This window comes from Canis lupus, chromosome 7 (genome assembly GCF_003254725.2).
Source record: "Canis lupus dingo isolate Sandy chromosome 7, ASM325472v2, whole genome shotgun sequence".
Classification (NCBI taxonomy): domain Eukaryota; kingdom Metazoa; phylum Chordata; class Mammalia; order Carnivora; family Canidae; genus Canis; species Canis lupus.
The window spans coordinates 72,575,755-72,598,735 of record NC_064249.1 but is presented as its reverse complement, the minus strand read 5'-3'; the positions used below and the strand labels follow the sequence as shown (position 1 = coordinate 72,598,735).

Sequence of the window (22,981 nt, the reverse complement as noted above, 5' to 3'; positions counted from 1 at the left end):
TTAAGGTGAGGCTAAAGGCAGAAATAGAGAATGGACAACGGAAGATACCAGCATTCTCAATCACAGATTCCATTGCCTGTTTTCACTAACAACTCTTAGAAGTGGCTTTATCATGAGTATTTCTAATTTAAGACCCCTTTTGGGACCAGCTCTGGGAATTTCTTCTACTTGTGTACTGCTTAAAACTCTAGCCTCTAACAGGTATCACCAGGCCTAGGAGGAGTCTGGACAAAGAATTTAGTGGTGGATCACTGATGTGAGGGCATGGTCTAATCATGCAGAGTATTCTAACATATGCTCTGACATTTCTATCTTGGACACTTCAATATTGCTTCAGGATAAATGTGTGACAATTTTGCTGATGGGAATGCAGCCAAGCAAACATCTTTTGGAAAGCTTGCTGTGCCAGAGAATTACATCATGAGCTCTTTGGGGCTAAGAGAAAAGAGAAAGGAGTCAGGACCTCACCAAGTGGATTCAGGGGGGCTTGTTAGGGTCACTAAAAGTAAATGTATAAACACCTGTTTGGAACCTGGCTGCTTCAGAGGCTTTCTGCCACTTGGACTGTGCACAGCAAGAGGACAGCTGCCAATTTCATTTGTGGTTGACTGGGAATTTTTGGTGTTTCTGAAAGGTTAAGAAGCCCTTTCTTGAAGGCTATGAGACCACCTAATTCCAAAAGTGCTTGGGCTTTGCCTGATAGCAAATCTTGAACAGTTCCAGAAAATGTAGAAATGAAAAGCCCACAAATCCAGTTATCCTATAAAATTTTTTCCCAGGCCATAATCACTAGGTTGTAATCAAAACTCAATTAGACTCTCTAGGGTCTTTCTTGGCAACGACAGGGTGGCCAATATTCCTCTTCTTAGGGATGACTTGACATATATCAAGGATGAAGGATGGCTGGAAATAGGCCCTGAAGATTTTTCCATGGAACTATCTATAAGGCCAGAAGCCCTCACATACAAAAGAGCTCCAGAATATCCCATACATACTAAGAATTCCTCCAAGCAACTAGATGAATAGGTTCCAAACCAACACTTATACACAAAAAGACAGATTCTGGGCAGCCCTGGTGGCTCAGTGGTTTAGCGCCACCTTCCGCCCAGGCTGTGATCCTGGAGACCTGGGATCGAGTTCCACGTTGGGTTCCCTGCATGGAGCCTGCTTCTCTCTCTGCCTTTCTGCCTCTCTCTCTTTCTCTCTGTGTCTCATGAACAAATAAATAAAATCTTTAAAAATTAAAAAAATAAATAAAAAATTAAAAAAAAACAAAAGATAGGTTCTTTTTCTTCAGCAGTTATTAGCAATCATTATCAACTGCCTCAATATAAACCCTAAAGTCTTCTTAAAGCAAACACCTAAAAAATATTTTTAATTTGTAATGAGTCAGCTTAAAACATAGTAGTCCAAACATGTATGTAAGTGCTGTGAGTCTACTCTGAAAACAATAGATCCAGCAGCTGGGATGAAACTGAGACAGAAAATTCACCGAGTATTAATATTAGAAGGAAGATGTAACTTGAAAGAAGAGAGTACACATTTCAGAACATTTCAATGAAATGCAATTAATCTTACTAATTTCAGTTTGAGATTAGCTAGAGGTATTCAATTTGGGATAAGAAAAGTTGATCCACTTGAAAAAAATAGTAATTAAAAGGTTCAGATAAAAATGTGGTCTCAAGACACAGATAACAGCTACAGTTAAGAACATCTAAAGATTTAAAACAATGAAATCAGGAGGAGGGGCAAGATGGCAGAAGAGTAGGGTCCCCAAGTCACCTGTCCCCACCAAATTACCTAGAAAACCTTCAAATCATCCTGAAACTCTATGAATTCGGCCTGAGATTTAAAGAGAGAGCAGCTGGAATGCTACAGTGAGAAGAGTTCACGCTTCTATCATGGTCGGAAGACGGGGAAAAAGAAATAAAGAAACAAAAGGCCTCCAAGGGGGAGGGGCCCCGCGAGGAGCCGGGCTGAGGCCAGGGCGAGTGTCCCCAGGACAGGAGAGCCCCGTCCCGGAGAAGCAGGAGCTGCACCGACCTTCCCGGGCGGAAAGGGGCTCGCGGGGAGGTGGAGCAGGACCCAGGAGGGCGGGGATGCCCTGGGCTCCCGGGGACACTAACAGACACCTGCGCCCCGGGAGAGTGCGCCGAGCTCCCTAAGGGCTGCAGCGCACGGCGGGGCCCAGAGCAGCTCGGAGGGGCTCCGGCGGCGGCCGCGGAGGGGGCTGCGGGGCGGGAGCGAGAATCCAACAGCGCAGGCCCCGGAGCACAGGGCGCCGGGACACAGCCCAGGATCCGGCCTCCCCCTGGGACAGGCAGAGGCCGGGAGGGCTCAGGACAGCGAGGACGCTCCTGCCCCAGCTGAGCAGATCAGTGGCCCCGCCCCGGAGCATCTAGGCCCTGCAGACGGAGAGCTCTGGAGGTACTGCAGGAGCTGACTCCAGGGCTCCAGAGCTGGCCCCGCCACTGCAGTTGTTCCTCCTGGGGCCTCACCGGGTAAACAACCCCCACTGAGCCCTGCACCAGGCAAGGGGCAGAGCAGCTCCCCCAAGTGCTAACACCTGAAAATCAGCACAACAGGCCCCTCCCCCAGAAGACCAACTAGACGGACAAGTTCCAGGGGAGTCAAGGGACTTAAAGTACACAGAATCAGAAGATACTCCCCCGTGGTTTTTCTTTTTTCTTTTTTTTTTTTCTTTTTGTGTTTTGATTTGTTTGCTTCCCCCACCCCCTTTTATCCTTTCTTTTTCTTTCTCTTTTTCTTCTCCTTTTTTTCTCCTTTTTTCTTTTTTTCTTCCTTTTTTTCTTTTTCTCTTTTCTTTCCTTCTCTCTCTCCTCTCTTTTTCTCCTTTTCCCAATACAACTTGGTTTTGGCCACTCTGCACTGAGCAAAATGACTAGAAGGAAAACCTCACCTCAAAAGAAAGAATCAGAAACAGTCCTCTCTCCCGCAGAGTTACAAAATCTAGATTAAAATTCAATGTCAGAAGCACTATTATACAGCTACTGGTGGCTCTAGAAAAAAGCATAAAGGACTCAAGGGACTTCATGACTGCAGAATTTAGATCCAATCAGGCAGAAATTAAAAATCGATTGAATGAGATGCAATCCAAACCAGAAGTCCTAACGACGAGAGTTAACGAGGTGGAAGAACGAGTGAGTGACATAGAAGACAAGTTGATGGCAAAGAGGGAAACTGAGGAAAAAAGAGACAGACAATTAAAAGACCATGAAGATAGATTAAGGGAAATAAACGACAGCCTGAGGGAGAAAAACCTACGTTTTATTGGGGTTCCCGAGGGCGCCGAAAGGGCCAGAGGGCCAGAATATGTATTTGAACAAATCCTAGCTGAAAACTTTCCTAATCTGGGAAGGGAAACAGGCATTCAGATCCAGAAAATAGAGAGATCCCCCCCTAAAATCAATAAAAACCGTTCAACACCTCGACATTTATTAGTTAAGCTTGCAAATTCCAAAGATAAAGAGAAGATCCTTAAAGCAGCAAGAGACAAGAAATCCCTGACTTTTGTGGGGAGGAGTATTAGGGTAACAGCAGACCTCTCCACAGAGACCTGGCAGGCCAGCAAGGGCTGGCAGGATATATTCAGGGTCCTAAATGAGAACAACATGCAACCAAGAATACTTTATCCAGCAAGGCTCTCATTCAAAATGGAAGGAGAGATAAAGACCTTCCAAGACAGGCAGGAACTGAAAGAATATGTGACCTCCAAACCAGCTCTGCAAGAAATTTTAAGGGGGACTCTTAAAATTCCCCTTTAAGAAGAAGTTTAGTGGAACAAGCCACAAAAGCAAGGACTGAGTAGATATCATGATGACACTAAACTCATACCTTTCAATAGTAACTCTGAACGTGAATGGGCTTAATGACCTCATCAAAAGGCGCAGGGTTTCAGACTGGTTAAAAAGCAGGACCCATCTATTTGCTGTCTACAAGAGACTCATTTTAGACAGAAGGACACCTACAGCCTGAAAATAAAAGCTTGGAGAACCATTTACCATTCAAATGGTCCTCAAAAGAAAGCAGGGGTAGCCATCCTTATATCAGATAAACTAAAATTTACCTCGAAGACTGTAGTGAGAGATGAAGAGGGACACTATCTCATACTTAAAGGATCTATGCAACAAGAGGACTTAACAGTCCTCAATATATATGCCCCGAATGTGGGAGCTGCCAAATATATCATTCAATTAATAAAAGATGAAAGGGTCAACCAGGAAATTAAGGAAGAATTAAAAAGATTCATGGAAACTAATGAGAATGAGGATACAACCGTTCAAAATCTTTGGCATGCAGCAAAAGCAGTCCTAAGGGGGAAATACATCGCAATACAAGCATCCATTCAAAAACTGGAAAGAACTCAAATACAAAAGCTAACCTTGCACCTAAAGGAGCTAGAGAAGAAACAGCAGATGGACCCTACACCCACCAGAAGAAGAGAGTTAATAAAGATTCGGGCAGAACTCAACAAAATCGAGGCCAGAAGAACTGTGGAACAGATCAACAAAACCAGGAGTTGGTTCTTTGAAAGAATTAATAAGATAGATAAACCATTAGCCAGCCTTATTAAAAAGAAGAGAAAGAAGACTCAAAAATCATGAATGAGAAAGGAGAGATCACTACCAACACCAAGGAAATACAAACGATTTAAAAAACATATTTTGAGCAGCTATACGCCAATAAATTAGGCAATCCAGAAGAAATGGATGTATTCCTGGAAAGCCACAAACTACCAAAACTGGAAAAGGAAGAAATAGAAAACCTGAACAGGCCAATAACCAGGGAGGAAATTGAAGCAGTCATCAAAAACCTCCCAAGACACAAGAGTCCAGGGCCAGATGGCTTCCCAGGGGAATTCTATCAAACGTTTAAAGAAGAAACCGTACCTATTCTACTAAAGCTGTTTGGAAAGATAGCAAGAGATGGAGTACTTCCAAACTCGTTCTATGAGGCCAGCATCACCTTAATTCCAAAACCAGACAAAGACCTCACCAAAAAGGAGAATTACAGACCAATATCCCTGATGAACATGGATGCAAAAATTCTCAACAAGATACTAGCCAATAGGATCCAACAATACATTAAGAAGATTATTCACCATGACCAAATGGGATTTATCCCCGGGATGCAAGGCTAATTCAACACTCATAAAGCAATCAATGTGATTGATCATATCAGCAAGAGAAAAAACAAGAACCATATGATCCTCTCAATAGATGCAGAGAAAGCAATGGATACAGCATCCATTCCTGATCAAAACTCTTCAGAGTGTAGGGATAGAGGGAACATTCCTCAGCATCTTAAAAGCCATCTAAAAGCCCACAGCAAATATGATTCTCAATGGGGAAGCACTGGGAGCCTTTCCCCTAAGATCAGGAACAAGACAGGGATGTCCACTCTCACCACTGCTATTCAACATAGTACTAGAAGTCCTAGCCTCAGCTATCAGACAACAAAAAGACATTAAATGCATTCAAATTGGCAAAGAAGAAGTCAAACTCTCCCTCTTCGCCGATGACATGATACTCTACATAGAAAACCCAAAAGCCTCCACCCCAAGATTGCTAGAACTCATACAGCAATTTGGTAGTGTGGCAGGATACAAAATCAATGCCCAGAAATCAGTGGCATTTCTATACACTAACAATGAGACTAAAGAAAGAGAAATTAAGGAGTCAATCGCATTTAATATGCACCCAAAAGCATAAGATACCTAGGAATAAACCAAAGAGGTAAAGGACCTATACCCTAAAAACTATAGAACACTTCTGAAAGAAATTGAGGAAGACACAAAGGGATGGAAAAATATTCCATGCTCATGGATTGGCAGAATTAATATTGTGAAAATGTCGATGTTACCCAGGACAATTTAAATGTTTAATGCAATCCCTATCAAAACACCATGGACTTTCTTCAGAGAGTTGGAACAAATTATTTTAAGATTTGTGTGGAATCAGAAAAGAACCCAAATAGCCAGGGGAGTTTTAAAAATGAAAACCATAGCTGGGACATCACAATGCCAGATCTCAGGTTGTACTACAAAGCTGTGGTCATCAAGACAGTGTGGTACTGGCACAAAAACAGACACATAGATCAATGGAACAGAATAGAGAACCCAGAAGTGGACCCTGAACTTTATGGTCAAGTAATATTCGATAAAGGAGGAAAGACTATCCATTGGAAGAAAGACAGTCTCTTCAATAAATGGTGCTGGGAAAATTGGACATCCACATGCAGAAGAATGAAACTAGACCACTCTCTTTCACCATACACAAAGATAAACTCAAAATGGATGAAAGATCTAAATGTGAGACAAGATTCCATTAAAATCCTAGAGGAGAACACAGGCAACACCCTTTTTGAACTCAGCCACAGTAAGTTCTTGCAAGATACATCCATGAAGGTAAAAGAAACAAAAGCAAAAATAAACTATTGGGACTTCATCAAGATAAGAAGCTTTTGCACAGCAAAGGATACAGTCAACAAAACTAAAAGACAACCTACAGAATGGGAGAAGATATTTGCAAATGACGTATCAGATAAAGGGCTAGTTTCCAAGATCTATAAATAACTTATTAAACTCAACAGCAAAGAAAAAACAATCCAATCATGAAATGGGCAAAAGATATGAACAGAAATCTCACAGAGGAAGACATAGACATGGCCAACAAGCACATGAGAACATGCTCCGCATCACTTGCCATCAGGGAAATACAAATCAAAACCACAATGAGATACCACCTCATACCAGTGAGAATGGGGAAAATTAACAAGGTAGGAAACCACAAATGTTGGAGAGGATGTGGGGAACCCTCTTACACTGTTGGTGGGAATGTGAACTGGTGCAGCCACTCTGGAAAACAGTGTGGAGGTTCCTCAAAGAGTTAATAATAGATCTGCTCTACAACCCAGCAATTGCCCTGCTGGGGATTTACCCCAAAGATACAGATGCAGTGAAACGCCGGGACACCTGCACCCCGATGTTTCTAGCAGCAATGTCCACAATAGCCAAACTGTGGAAGGAGCCTCGGTGTCCATCGAAAGATGAATGGATAAAGAAGATGTGGTTTATGTATACAATGGAATATTACTCAGCCATTAGAAATGACAAATACCCACCATTTGCTTCGACGTGGATGGAACTAGAGGTTATTATGCTAAGTGAAGTAAGTCAATCAGAGAAGGACAAACATTATACATTCTCATTCATTTGGGGAATATAAATAATAGTGAAAGGGAATATAAGGGAAGGGAGAAGAAATGTGTGGGAAATATCAGAAAGGGAGACAGAACGTAATGACTGCTAACTCTGGGAAATGAACTAGGGGTGGTGGAAGGGGAGGAGGGCGGGGGGTGGGGGTGAATGGGCGATGAGCACTGAGAGGGGCACTTGATGGGTTGAGCACTGGGAGTTATGTTGTATGTTGGTAAATTGAACACCAATAAAAAATAAATTTATTTAAAAAATAAAACAATGAAATAAAAAACAGGCTTAATGAAAATAGATTGTATGCTTGTTTTTGTGGTTAAGGTATATAATGCGACTGTCTGTTCCCTGTACACCTTTTTCCTGGCAAACAACTTGGGAAAGGAGCTAGCTAAGCAGAGCAATAATCCTATTAAAATATAAATTCGTTTTAATAAATAAAAGTCATAAGCTAAGTTACAAAATGTTTGGGAAATAAAAGAAAAAAATCACTCAGAATACCATTACCATAGCATATTTAATGTTTTATTTCTTGTGCTTTTCTTCCTATCTTTAAACTTTACGTACATTTTCATTCATTCATTCATTCATTCAGTCATGCAACAGTTGAACTAAAAAGACCTTGGCCTCCTGGAGATTACATTATTAGTAGGGAGAAGCAGCAAACAAAAGTACAATGGAAAAAATAAAGCAGAGTAAGGTGGATGGGCCCAAAGGATATCTTGTAATTTTTAATAGAATGGTCAGAGTGAGTTTCAGCCAGGTAACTTTTGAGCCAAAGCAGGGAGCAGGTGGGGAGGGGAGACACGAAGATATCTGGGGGTGAAGGATCTAGGCAGAGGAACGGGGGAGCTACCAAAGCCCCATTGGTACCAAAGCTACCAAGAGCTTGCCTGGAAAATCTGAGGAGCTCCAGCACCATCTGGGCTAGCTCAGGTCTTCTTGAGCATCTGCTGCCAGGCTGCCACGGAGACCCAGAGACCCTGTTTTCATGTGTATCACTTCATTTACTTTAATCTCTCTAATGCTTCATGTTTTTCCTTTTTTTCCCCCCATTTAGACCACAACAGGGTTTTTTTTTATGACAGTGTATCCAGGCATACTGTCTAGTTAGTTACTATTAAGAATGAAACATTTTAAATTGTAATTTTTAAAAAAGTGGCCATTGCTGATATATATATATATATATATATTATAAATTTTAATATTTTTTTAAAAAGATTTTATTTATTTATTCATGAGACACACACACACACACACACACAGAGGCAGAGACACAGGCAAAGGGAGAAGCAGGCTCCATGCAGGGAGCCTGATGCAGGACCTGGGATCAGACCCTGGGCCAAAGCTGGCACTAAACCGCTGAGCCACCTGGGCTGCCCAAATTTTAAGAAATCTATTTTGTAATCACATCATTGTATTTAAATTTTTTCATGATTTTTCAACTGATTCTTTTACCATTTCAGGTTTACAAGTATGTCATTCACAAGGTGTAATAATTTTATATTTTTCTTTTCTATACCTATGCATCTAATTTTTGTTTTTGCTCTTTTGTAATTGTCAAAAACTACCTATTAAATATTAATCATTATCTTGGGCTCCTTTATTTTATTCTGGATTTTTCATGAGAATATTTCTAGTAGTTGCATTTAAGTACAATGCTCACTTCTGATTTAAACCACATATTCTTCATCACTGTGAGAAAGCGTCCCCACATTTCCATGTATATTCATGATTTTATTAGAGAGAGGTCAAATTCCTTTTAAAATATCTATTTAGATGATTATTTTGAACAGAGAACAAAGTAAGGGTTGCTGGACGGGAGGCAGGTGGGAGGTTGGGGTAACTGGGTGACAGGCATTAGGAGGTCACTTATTGTGATGAACACTGGGTGTTATACACAAGTGATGAATCACTAAATTCTACCCCTGAAACTAATAATACAATATATGTTGACTAACTAGAATTTAAACATCATCTTGAAAGTGAAAAAAAAAAACAAAACAGTTCAATCCACTCATGGGATGTACCAATATCTAAGCATCTTATAAAACTGAATTTCCCTTATATTCTTTTTTAAAGGGTGAAATTTAATCTTTACTTAAAGGATACTGTGATATATGAGATTCTACACAGAAATAAGAAACCCACTGAGAGGAAGACCTTCATACAGCATGTAGAGTTTGGAACTATTCAAGGATAGTTCCTTGTAAAAATTGTGACAATAACAAAACACATTTATTTTTTTATTTTTTTAAAAATATTTTATTTATTCATTTCTGAGAGACACAGAGAGAGGAGGCAGAGACACAGGCAAAGGGAGAAGCAGGCTCCCTAAGGGGACTCGACTCCAGGACCCCTGGCTCATGACCTGAGCCAAAGGCAGATGCTCAACCACTGAGCCACCCATGTATCCCAATAAAACACATTAAAAAAAAGACATCTTAATAGAGAAATGGTAAGACAAATTTATGCTAATGTAGTACACAACAAACAATTTTTTGCTTCAGCTGTACAATATAAAAGTTATAGTTCCCGGAAGTGCCATCTTGAACTTGGGAGCTCTCAGAGGTAGTTTCTAACACAACATTTTGATCTTCCTCTTCCTCTACAGAGAAATGGTTATAATCAAGTTTATTTTTTATTTTTTAAAGATTTTATTTACTTATTTGACAGAGAAAGAGCATGAGCAGGGAGAGTGGCAGGCAGGAAGAAGGAGAAGCAGGCTCCCCACCAAGCAAGGAGCCCGACTTGGGGCTCAATCTCATGACCCTGAGATATGACCTGAAGTCAAGAGTTGGATGCTTAACTGACTGAGCCACCCAGGTACCCCTCAGTCAAGTTTAATGAAGCTTTGTACACAGATTCGTTTTCATGGTTTTATAGAGTTTCAATTTTGTTCAAACCTCCACACTCTTCAATCATTATACTAAGTTTCTCATTTTCACCTACTTTCTCAGGAGCCTGAAAGATACTTAAAATGGCATCCAGAATAACCAGAATATGTTTGGGATCTTTCACAGTCGAGACGTTCATCAATGGTTCTATTATGTCACAATGAACAAGGTAAACAATCTGTTCAAATGTTCTCCCAGTTGTGTGGTTGGTCACAGCCCATACAGCTTTCTTTTGTATCTTAAAGTCTGCCTTAGAGAGACCACCAGCGAGGAATGGGACTAATTCGTGATTTATAACTTGCTGTACCTGGTCCTGGTGAGCAGCTGTGATGTTTGGCATTGTCCATATAGCTTCCTTTTGAATATTAATTTGAGGTTCATTAGCAGGCTGGGGAAGACAGCAAGTGCTCCTGCATCTATGACAACACAGATCTGATCATCTGTCCCAGTGACAGTATTTTCTATGGCTTTTAGTGTAGGAGTCACAATGGGCAATTCAGCAGCTCCTAGAAACTTCATAAGTTAGAGCACAACTCCTGTTTTCACAACCATTTCAATACATTCATTTGGGCCGTTAGTAAGGTAGCAAATGACCCAGCAGGTATCTGCTAATACTTCTGGATCGCCATGATGCAGAAGACAAACTAAGGTAGGAAGAATCTGCTCAACAGCATTCATCAGATGTAGGTATAAGATTCTTGTTGCAACAAAGGTTTGAAAGTATCCAGGTATGATGACGTAAATAACCACATGCTAAAGATGACATATTGGGAATTGCAAGGAGAGCCAACAGGGGTCAACTGCCCATACCTGATAACCAAGTCTCAGGAAACTGAACCATCACCTGCAAGGTTTCCTAGAACCCATACAGTTTGTTCACTGAGGCGGGCATGGGGAGATGCCTACAGAGAAAGGAAGGTGGGGGTAACACCTCCATCTATCACAGCATTGGTCTATTCTGATGTTCCAGAAGCAATTTTAGTGAGGGACCAAGCGGATTCAAACTGAATGGGACTATGATCAGTTCTGCCCAAGAAGAACACAAATTTTGGAAGCAAACCAGCCCTGATTATATACTGTGTATGGGGGCTTATTTTTCCCTAGAAAGTGGTTTCCTAGCAGCTTGAGATGCCTGGAGCTGGTTTTCAAATTGTTGCTATTTATGCCTTTGACAATGTCATCAACAGACCAATTCACAGTGCCCTGGTTGTTTTCCTGCAGTGAAGTAGTGTCATCAAGATGTGAGCTTAACATTTCTCCTTATCAGCATCTGGTCATCCTTCTTAGCTTTCCTCAGCTCCACATTAACTTCTGTTCAGCACTGCCTCATTTCTGTACTGTCTTTCCCCTTCTTCTTGAATCTGTTATGAGGAGCAGCTGGTAAATTAGCATTCTCGTTGGTGGACATGGCTATGAGACAAAGGGAGAAAGACTCAGGCTTCCACAAGGGGCCATGCAGGGGGCGCACAGGCTGCAGGGCAGCTGCTCTCAAAATGCCCGCCAGGGATCAGCCCAAAGACAGCATCAAATTTTCTTTATACTCTTGAGATGACTTTGGTCAGGAGGGGGCTTGAGATATGGTGTTGGATTATAATCACTGGTGTTACATAGAAGGTGTTCACATCTGTGTGGCTGTTGTTTTCTTTGGGGAGCAGGAATCTGAGCAGCATATTAAACAATTAGGATTTTTATAGGACCCCTAGCTAGTCAAAGTAAGACAGGAACAGCATGAATGAAAGACTATCATGTTGCAGCAGAAGACATATGATTGAGCGCAGCCCCAGGAGCCCTTGGTGAAAAGGGCAATGTGCACTCTCCTGGAGGCTGGGTGGGCACCGCAGGGCAGATCCCAGGCATACCGCTCAGCCACACTCTGCAAAGCACAGCTTGTGAGCATCGTCAGGCCAACAACAAGATCTTGCTCTTCTGCTGTGGAGCCACTCAAAGATTGGGTTTGGGTCTTTATGCTGTCTCAGGTTGTTACCAGCCTGGCATGATGCACCTTTTGAAAGCTGACTTCTGAGCATACCTGGAGATGTACCATGTCTGTACAGAGCCTCCTCACCTGCAGCCCTTCAGTGGACTGTGAGTCACAATTCTTGTAGAAACAATTCTAGAGTTTTCTTAAAAGTGCTATAAAATGCTGCCTGGAGACAGGATGGGAAATTTTCTCTGAGGAAGTCCCTCTAGGGAGACATTTAGTTTGTTCGTGGTCATTTTACAGGTTTAAAAAATTGCTTGCAAAAACAAAGGGACAACATTTCCCCAAGATTGGAATTCCACAACAGCTCTGGCAATTATCTGTTAAATACTAAGGTCAGGGGGAGCTAAGGAATATATAAAATATTTCTTACTAAAATCTTTGGAAAGCTACCATCTCAGCCTAAATTCACTTCCTGGGGACATCATGATGTCTCTGCCATGTTTTGTACAATAACAATAATATCAGAGAACATTACTAAACACATATGAAATACCAAGAATATTATCTGGTTTAATTTTCATTTCAACACAGGATTCTAGAATCATAACTAATGGATAAATGATGATTCAGACTCAGATGTGTCAATTACATTTCCCTTAGTCATATGGCCAGTAAGTGGGAAAACTTGCATAAAAAATGTTGCTTGCTTAAAAAAAAAAATGTTGCTTGCTGAGGTGCCTGGCTGGTGCAGTTGGTTAAACATTTGTCTCCGGTCATGATCTCAAGGTCATGAGATTGAGCCCCACTTCCAGCACCATGCTCAGCAAGCAGTCTGCTTGGGATTCTCTCTCCCTCTGTCTCTCCAATTCCCCTCTCTCAAATAAATAAATAAATCTTAAAAAACAGTGTCACTTCTGAGAAAGAGGTTATATATGTGAGAGGGTAAATTTTATTAAGCCAATCCAATAAATATTTATTGACATCTAACATGAACCAGGCATCATGCTGGACTTGGTGATAAAAGTTGAGACTTAGTTAATAACGTAGGCAAGAATCTATGGTCTCCACTCACCTTTGTGCCCTTTTCTTACCACCACTTTCCTTTCTCCTCTACCACAGGCTTCCTATGACTCACTATATTTTAAAATTCTTTTGAGTGCACTGTGACTGAAAGGTAATAGTAGCAATAATGACAACAGCAATAATGACAACAACAAATAATCACTAATATTGAACCCGTACTTTGTACCAGCCACGATTCTAACTGCATTAGCTCATTTACCCCCAACGGCACACTGAGGTCAGCTCAGTGAATACTGTGAATACTGTGAATACTGTACAACATTAACCACTTGCTTAGGGGCACCTGGGTGGCTCTAGTGGTTGAGCGTCTGGCTTTGGCTCAGGTCATAATCCTTGGGTCCTGGGATCGAGTTCCACATCAGGTTTCCTGTGGAAGCCTATGTCTCTGCTTATCTCCCTCTGCCTATGTCTCTGACTATGTCTCTCATGAATAAATAAACAAAATCTTTAAAAATAAATCACTTGCTTAAGTTCACATGGATAGAAGTATCAGAGTGAGGCTTTGAACTTGATCTCAGTTTTTCTAGTGAATAGTCCATGACCCAGGCTTCAGCAATCCATGTGCCTTGAGCACCTGCTAGTATGTTTACAGAAGGAATGCAGAGCAAACATTAACTCAGCTGGACAATAAATGCTATTTTCACTCTGGCCACCATTTTTAGAAAGTGACATGAAAAAATTTGGCAGAAATCAGAGAAAAAGGATAACATCCAAAAGTAATGAAAAATTAGATATGTGAAAAAATATTAGGAGCTTTGAATCATATGGTGCATAAGAATGTCAGCAGAGGGATGACCTGAGTCTTTTCAAGTATATAAAGAGCTGAACGAAAGGGTTAGGACTAGTGATTAGCCACCTCTACAGAAGATACATCAGAAGAAATAAAGACCTTTAAATAGAAGAGCTAAGTAAGATATGAGGTAATGCTTGCCGACAGCTTAGCAAGAACCATTGGAAAATCTGCAAAGGGGGATTCATGAGATTTAGAGAAGACGGCATGAATTCCAGATGGTTAAAGTGTCATTCTGTCAAAGCTTTGGACAAATGAGTGCTTCTTCGAGAGTCCGCTGTGCAGTTCTAGCAGTTAATTTATTCCCCCAGTCTTTATTGAGTATCTACCCTTTGCCAGTTACTATGCGAGCTGCCTGGTTACAGTGGGAAGGGAAACTGATGTGGATTCAGCCTTTGTGGAATTTACAGTCTAATGGAGCAGACAGACAAACAATCAAATCACCTCTAATAAATAGAAGCCTGCCTGACTAGATATCCTGAGGACACCCTCCCCCCTCCCCACCTCTATGTCCTGCTTCCATCCATTCAGCTAAGCTGGGAGCCCAGCCCCCCTCAAAGGCTCTGGGGATGCAGGGCAGGGCAGGGTAGGAAAGCACTAGAAGTTTCCATAGCTAACAGCCTCTGTCAAATAAAAAAAACAAACCTTCAAGTAATGAAGATTCCCTAGGGTAGCAGAAGTAGTTAGTTAGAGCAGATAGTCCTAAAACTAGAAAGGGTTTTTTTCTAGCTTGAGGAAGAAAGAGAAGGGACAACAACAACAACAACGATGATGATGATGACGAAGAAGTGGTTCCTGGGGAGAATACCATGACAGGTAGCAAGACCCCCCAAAGTGTGTGGGACCCCAGGAGCAGAGGGGCTCTATGATCCCCACCCAACTTCACAGTTGGGGTGGTGACATCACAGGAGAGAAATCTCTTCAGGCAGAGCAGCACTGCTTTTTATCTGGTTTATAGTCTGGATTTCCCGTGGGAAAAGGATTCCGTGGCTAAAATTGGAAAACTGCTGCACAGAAGCATTTCTTGATGGCTTTATTCTGAGCATTTTCTACTTTGAATCCAGGCTAAGTTAACTGTAGGAATTTTATTTTCCCCACACAGGCACCAGCAACTCCATCAGCCCTACCTGCACTTATGCTCTCTGCTCTCCCTTCCCTGAGGCTGTTGCTCACGGATGCTCCCCTGGTAATGGGGACCCCATGCTCACTCTGCCATTCCCAGATTCTTCTACTTACAGTCCTTCATCTTTTCCCCTGTCTTTCCACACGTTCCCCTCTCTGTTTCGGTTACACCTCTTTGCCTCCATTGCACTGATGGATCATTCCAGTGAGAAAGATACCAACAAAATAGTAGCTTACATAGTGTCACAGAATAACTTATATCTTAAGAATGGTGATTTTTCCAGGACAATCACTATAGTCATGGTAGCCAATGTCTACATAGATATACATGCCACTGGATGCTTGTTAATCACCAGGTGTCAGGTTAAACATGCCGAAAGGAAACCTCACTTAATCCCCACAATAAACAATATGGGGCAGGCATTGTTATTAGCCCCTCTCTATAGAGAGCAAAATTAAGGCATGGAGAGGTTAGGTAATTTGCTCAAGTTCACACAATAAAAGTGGTGGAGGTGGAATTTTAATCCAAGCCATTTGACTCCAGAATCCAAGTTCTTCACCACTTTCCTCTCTTATCTCCAAGCAAATAGAGCCTATTCTAATTGATTGTATTTGTTGACTTCCTTACACTAGTAAAGCACTGTTCTGGATATGCTCATAGCACCATGTAATTGTTATCTTTCAGAAAGATAAGATTTCTTCAGTAAATTCTTGCAGTTTCTAAAATATACAAATAAGATAATAGATGCTCATGACACATCTTTCCTGAGATTGAGAAATGGCCTTGGAGAATTGAATTTGTCCAGATTTGTAACTTTTTATCATATATAAAACAAAGGTAGCCCCGGTGGCGCAGCCATTTAGCGCCGCCTGCAGCCTAGGGCGTGATCCTGGAGACCCAGGATCGAGTCCCACGTGGGGCTCCCCGCATGGAGCCTGCTTCTCCCTCTGCCTGTGTCTCTGCCTCTCTCTCTCTCTGTGACTATCATAAATAAATAAAAATTAAAAAAAATTTAAAAAATAAAAAAATAAAAAAATAAAAAAAAACAATAACTACAAAATAGCCTAAAATTCCACAAAACACATATTTTCTGTTTTTTCTTTAGCCTCATATTCTATATGCTTATGATTTAGTTTAATAATTTAAAACCACTAATAAACAGATTAAAGAAATCTGATTATATTCGTCAAGCTATTGGCTTTATCTGCGAATTCTTTCTTCCTTTTGGCCTTCCTTTAGGAATCATTGAGATTGGGGCCAATTTTTGTCATTTTGTGAATCTCAGTCTTAGTAATTATAAACATGTATGAGTTGATGTATATGTGTATGAGTGTTTACAGAGGAAAATAAAACTCTAGGTGCATCAGAGGAAGAATTAGGTACATCAGAGTCACCCATAAGTTTCAATACATTTCTAACATGGGGATTGCCTCTGAAAGAACAGATAGAAAGTAAAATGGATAACTGGTTCAACTGCCTACTTAATTCGAATCCAAGTGTTTCATATAAAATATGTGCCTAATTAGGAACACATATTTGATATACACAATACATAGATTGAATTTTTCATGTCCCCACAGAGAGTCAGCTCATTCAGTTGCCTCCCAGAAGCAGTACATGTTTTTGTCTCTTCTTGGTAATGAAGCTAGAACACAGTTAAAAAAGGCACCAGGGAGAGCCCTGGGTGGCGCAGCGGTTTGGCGCCTGCCTTTGGCCCAGGGCGCGATCCTGGAGACCTGGGATCGAATCCCACATCGGTCTCCCAGTGCATGGAGCCTGCTTCTCCCTCTGCCTGCGTCTCTGCCTCTCTGTGTGACTATCATAAATAAAAAAAATTTTTTTTAAAAAGGCACCAGGATTGTATTGTTTTACAATTCACAGGCCCTTTTAATGTACACAAGTTCATTTTTTAAAAAAGATTTTATTTATTCATGGGAGACACACAGAGAGAGAGAGAGGCAGAAACACAGGCACAGAGAGAAGCAGGCTCAGTGGAGGGACCCTCATGTGGAAGTCGGTGCTGGGACTCCAGGATCGTGCCCTAGGTGGAAGGCAGGCACTCAACTGCTGAGCCACCCAGGTGTCCCTTCATTTATGCATTAAAAGCAAGGCTAAGTGGTCAGCATAAGGGCTCTAGGGCTGACTCTCATTTTAAACCTTTTTCATTCTTCCAAATCCAGTGCTTTTTCTAATATAATGCGGCTATCCCCTGTGTTGGGCCATGGCTTTCTTTTCTTTTTTCTTTTTTTCTTTTATTTAAATTCAATTTGCCAACATATAGTGTAACACCCAGTGCTCATCTCGTGAGCTCTCCTTAATTGGGCCATAGTTTTCAAAAAAAATATTTTGTGGAGTCATATTTTGTTAAAAATATCCCTTTACCTGCATAATTGTAGGACCAAAGGTTCTTACCATGAGATTCATGAGACCGCAGAGGGTTCATGCAAGGGAGAGCATTAGGGCTCTATGGTCCTCTTAATGTCAGATGCAAATTGTTCTGTGCATATGGAGGGTAGCATTTGAGGAGGTATCTACTGGTTTTCAAAACATTCTTAAATCTATGGACCTCCTGCTTAGAAAAACAGAAGATCACTGAATTATATATTCCCAAGTAAATCTCCACTCTTATTTTGTGATGTGCTTCATAATTAAGGATTAAGTACAACAGGTTTGAAAATACGTGTATGAATATACGTATACATATAGGTACAACAAGGATGAAAATAATGTCTTCTGAATGAGTTTATTAAGCCATGTGGCCTAAGTCTCATTGCTTTGTTTCCTACTTGGTTAGGTAGCTGGGAAATGACATTTTTGGTTCTTACCAATATTTGGAGGAGGATAATTGTACCATCAATTCTGAAATTTCACTTTGTATTGTTCAAAGTGGAATTTTAAAAATAAAAATTTCCCTCATTATCTACCTCAAAACTACAACCCAGAAATTAAGAGCACAGATACTAAAGCCAGAAAACTTGGCTTCTAATTTTGGCTCTAGAATTTATTAACTGTGGAGAGATTTGTGATCCTCTCTATGCCCAGATATCCTTTTTTATTGTGATAAATATGCATAATATAAAATTTATGTGACTATTTTTAAGTGTACAGTTCAGTGGCATTAGTTTATTCACAATGTTGTGTGACCATCTCCACCATCCATGTCCAGAACTTTCTCATCATCCCAAAATGAAAACTCTATACCCGTGAAACAACTCCCCATTCCCTATTCCCAGCCCCTGGCAACCACCATTCTACTTTATGTCTGTATGAATTTGACTATTCTAGGTACCTTATTTAAGTGGAATCGTATAGTATTTGTACATTTGTGACTGGCTTATTTTACTCAGCATAATGTCTTTATGATTCATCCATGTTGTAGCATGTGTCAGGATTGTTTTCCTTTTGAAAGCTAGATAGTATTCCATTGTATACACACACCACATTTTGCTCATCCATTCACCCATCAATGCACACTTGGGCTACTTTCATTTTTTGGCTTTGTGAACATGCTGCTATGAATATGTTCAAGATTCTGCTTTCAATTATTCTGTGTACATACACAGAAGCGAAACTGTTGGATTATATAATAATTCTGCTTTTACTTTTTTGTGGAAGTGCCATCATGTTTTCCACAGTGGCCATACCATCTTACATTCCAACCAGCAATGCACGGGGTTCCGATGTCTCCACATCCTCATCAACATGTAGTATTTCTTTTTTTATGGTAGCCATCCTAATGAGTATGAAGTGATAGCTCATTGTGGTGTTGGCCTGCATTCCCATAATGATTAGTGATATTGAGCATCTTTTCACGTGCATTTTGGCCATCTATATATCTCCTCTATAGAAAGGTCTGAGTCTTTTGCCCATTTATTAATTAGGTTTTTGTAGTTGTTGTTGAGTTGTAGTTGTTTATATATTGCGAATATAATCTTTTATTACATATATGACATGGAAACATTTTCTCCCATTATGTGGACCAGTTACACGTTTCAAAATGGACATTCTGTCAGTTTTCACTTCATAGGTGAATTAGTCTCCATGGCTGTTGTAGCACATTACCACAAACTTGGTGGCTTAAATAACATAAATTTATTTTCTCACAGTTCTGGAGACCAGAGTCTGAAATTGATCTTGTGTTCAAAATCAAGGTATTGGCAGAGCCATGCCTCCAGAGGCTTTAGGGGAGAATCCGTTTCTTGTCTTTTCCAGTATGGGTGTCTGCTGGCATCTTTTCTCTCTGCTTCCATGGTCACTTGACCTCCCCCTCTTCTGCCTGTCTCACATCTTCCTCTGCCTTCCTCTCAGGACACTCATGATGACATTTGGAGCTCACCTTGTCCATCTAGTATAATCTCCTTTTCTCAGGCTCCTTAATTGAATTACACAGACAAGACTTTTTTTTTTTCCAAATAAGGTAACATTCACAGGATCTAGGTGTCAGGGCCTGATTTGTTTGGGTGACCCTTATTGTTCTGAGTAGAGCAGGACTGTTCCTATGTTAACACCTACCACTCTGCTGAGGCTAGGATAAGCACATCATGAATGTGTGAGTTGTTATTAGTAGTATATATTCAGTAACAGCGGTGTCAATCTCTTGAAGACACTAATGACCTGAAATTACTAATGGAGTTCTTCCTTTAAATTTTTCTCAAGAGTAGCAATGATGCCAACTGGAGGATCCCAAGAGAGAGTAAGATGGGCAAACCACATAACTTGTCATCGCCTTCCATCCATTTCTGCAGAGATGGAGGCTGGTTCAGGCCAGTTCAAACCTTGAAAAAGCAGCTGGCTCTCAAAAGCACAGTCTGAGGGCCAACTGCAGGCCTGTGACCCGGGTGATTAGATGGGGGAGGGCTGTGTCTTGATATGCTTGTGAACATCTAGTCTCTTGTCTTCCCTCAGGACAGTGGTGCATCTCAATAACAAAGGAGTGGGGAAAGAAAGAAAAATTTGTATCAAGATTAATCACTGACATTTATTCCCCTCTCTAGATGGTGCTAATATCAAGTAAGCTTAGAAATATGATCATTTTGATGATTTTGCTCAATGTCCCAGACAAGTGACCAGTAATTATATCTACATGGACGAACCATGTAAAAATATTGATTCATGTATATAATACAGAATATAGAATGTACATAGTAAAATGATGTGCTCATAATAAATTTACATACATACAGGCAATACATACATTCTCTTTGAGATATATAATTTATGGAATTTATTTAAAAATTCAGAAAATAAGCACTGAGTGCCTACTACGTGTCAGGCCCTTTCAGGGTCGGTGAGAGTGGGCGAACAAAATTGACCAAAGCTTTTCTTCTATAGAACCTGCATTCTAGTGGGAGAAAGAAAGACAGAGGGAACAAATAAGTAAACAAACATGTCATATGTCACATGATGCAGTGGTGGCAGGGGGGTGTTTTCTACAGGAGGGTGATTTGTGCAAGACTAGGTCTGAAAGACTGTGGAATGACTTCCAGGAAGGTAAAGCTACTTAGCATGTCACAGTTCTTTCCTATTAGTACACAGATAATGGTGTAACTAAAATCAATAGTGTCTTAGAGCTGCTGAAATACACACAAAGACCTTTATACTGATAATCGTTTATATTTTCAAGGCAAATTACATTAGTGATAGTGCTGCTCACTTACAGTGAATTAAGCCAGAAGCCAATACCATTCCCTATTGTCCTCTGTGGTATTATTTTTGAGGAATCTTTGCAGAAAATATAGAGTAACAGAAATCATGGAAACCCAATAAACTTTTTTTCTGATAGCTTAATCATCACAGACTAAATCATCATTATGTGTCCTCTTGAAGATCAGTATGTTGAAGTCCTAGCCTTCAGTATCTTAGAATGTGACCTTCGTTGGCAAAAGAGTCATTGCAGATGTAGTTAAGTAAGGATGAGATCATTAGATGGGTCCTAATCCGTAGGACTGGCACTTTTATTAAAAAAAAAGGGAGAAATTTGGACACAGAGACAGATACACACAGAAGAAAGACAATGTAAAGAGACACAGCGAAGAGGTGGCCATGTCAGAGCTGAGGAGTGAGGTCTGGACCAGATCCTTCCCATGAAGCACTCAGAAGGAACTGGCTCTGCGGACTGAGGCCTTGATCTCTGATTTCTGGCCTCCAAAACCATGGGATGAAGTGTTTCTATGTTTAAGCTACCTGGTTTGTGATACTTTGTTGCAACAGCTTTAGCAAACCAATACAATCATAGTTTTAAAACTCTACAAGTTCATAATTACAGAGAAATGAGTATCTAGTGACTAAAAACTCCCCCCTCCAAAAAAAATATCCAAAATGTTCCTTATGTCATGGATGCTGTCATCATTAGATAAAAAGCTGTTCTTAAGAGAAACAGCCACCCAGATTCTAAAATTACGTCCTCAACGCTGTGTAGAGAGCAGACATGACCTTTGTACATTGTGTGCAATAGTTACATTCCATTTTTGCAGGTGCCTACAAATGTATAACTTCCATTATTTGTCTAATAATGGGACTTAATCTACAGTTTCAGGCATTATTCTGCCTAATAACAGAAACTGTGGTCATGTGTCTGGTGTTTCAAATTGAAACTTCAGTTAATTCATGATCTTGCCTTCTTCCTGAGGGGCATTCCTTTGTGAGGTCACCCAAGGAGTCATGGCCCTGGGTGGGTGTTTTTGGGGTGTGGGTAGGGGGACGATGAGGAGCAGATCATCACAAGGCTTCTGCTGTGCTCACCTGTTCTTTAACCTCCTGGCATCTGCTAAGCCACGACCATTCTTCCTGGGGCTCAGTGGACCTTTTTGCCCCATTGGTACATGAGACTATTGACACCTTATCAATGTGTGGTCCCACTCTGGAAGCCAGTGTTTCTCCCTGCTGACCTCCAGCATCCTTCAAGTGTTTCAGCCTTCCCTCAGGTCATTCATGTCCCTTCTTGGGGGTGGCAGGAAGCTTTAGGATCTCTCCCATGCCATTTAGAGGTTGAGCACAGCTGCCAAGATTGTGCTAGGCCTGTCTGAGCTTAGACCTGTCATCACTGCTCTACGGCTCCTGCACGATAGAGGAGAATCTCACATCTGGTTTGCTTTATGGGCTTTTCTAATCATTACCAGTCACCTCTATCTTGTGATCTCTAAATTTTATAGGGGCCTTCTCATTGGAACCATCCACTCCACACACCTTCTGGAGCTCAGCAGGCCTCCGTGGAGGGCAGTGAGGCACAGGGCTCCCTCTTCAGAATATCACCAGGACCAGCCCTGGGAGCTCTTCCCTCTGCTTGCACAGAAACTTGCTCTTCAAGTGAGTTGTCAGCTTACACCTGGACCAAGCATTTTGCTTGTCTTCCACCTCCTGAAAATGAAGAATTATGAGATCTCCAGTCTCTGGAGCGGAAAAGACCTACATCTGGCAGTCTTAAAGGTGAATTCCTGGGAACACAAGAACAGAAATGCAGTGATGCCCCAAAGGGAGTTAGTATGTCAAATATTACTCTGCCACATGTTTTCCATTTTGATATGGTGTATTTCCAGTGGGTTTCTTTTTCTAGCAGAAGGGGGTTTGCTTCTCTTGCAATATTTTTGTTGTTGATGAGAGCTGTTGTTTTCCCTAGTGTCTACATCATACTCTATTAGTTAGTTGGGTGCTTGAGAAAGCACGTTATTTTGCATATTAGGAAAATTAGTCATTATGATGATGTTCCTGCTTTTATATTATTGAAGGATACATTCAGGAAATAAAGCATACAGTTAATGATTGGTTATTAAATGTGCATATTAAGTTGAATATTTCCACAAACAAAATGTACTATTTCAACTCTCTTATAGTGTGTGATTTAAAATGTGGTAGAAGACTGCCTGGCTGACTTAGGCAGTGGAGCAGGCAACTCTTTACTTCCAGGTGGTGAGTTCAAGCCCCATGTTGAGTGTAG

The 22,981-nt window shown here is 40.9% G+C and overlaps 1 protein-coding gene and 1 pseudogene across 9 annotated transcripts in view; one reads left to right on the top strand and one right to left on the bottom strand.

Annotated features, from left to right (window-relative positions):
• Positions 1–9,533: 9,533 nt before the first annotated feature.
• LOC112648040 (importin subunit alpha-1-like) lies at positions 9,534–12,678 on the bottom strand (annotated as a pseudogene).
• The window catches only part of L3MBTL4 (L3MBTL histone methyl-lysine binding protein 4), a 492,784-nt gene continuing 480,108 nt past the window's right edge, over positions 10,306–22,981 (top strand). For 5 of the 9 annotated variants that reach the window (XM_049112904.1, XM_049112903.1, XM_049112902.1 and 2 more), the window contains exons 1-3: positions 10,306–10,444; positions 22,200–22,473; positions 22,878–22,953. The gene's annotated coding sequence lies outside the window, so the exon portion shown is untranslated. Of the gene's footprint in view, positions 10,778–21,750; positions 21,972–22,199; positions 22,474–22,877; positions 22,954–22,981 lie in introns of those variants that run through there. The other 4 variants (XM_035718709.2, XM_025429465.3, XM_035718711.2 and 1 more) reach the window with 4 other exon arrangements.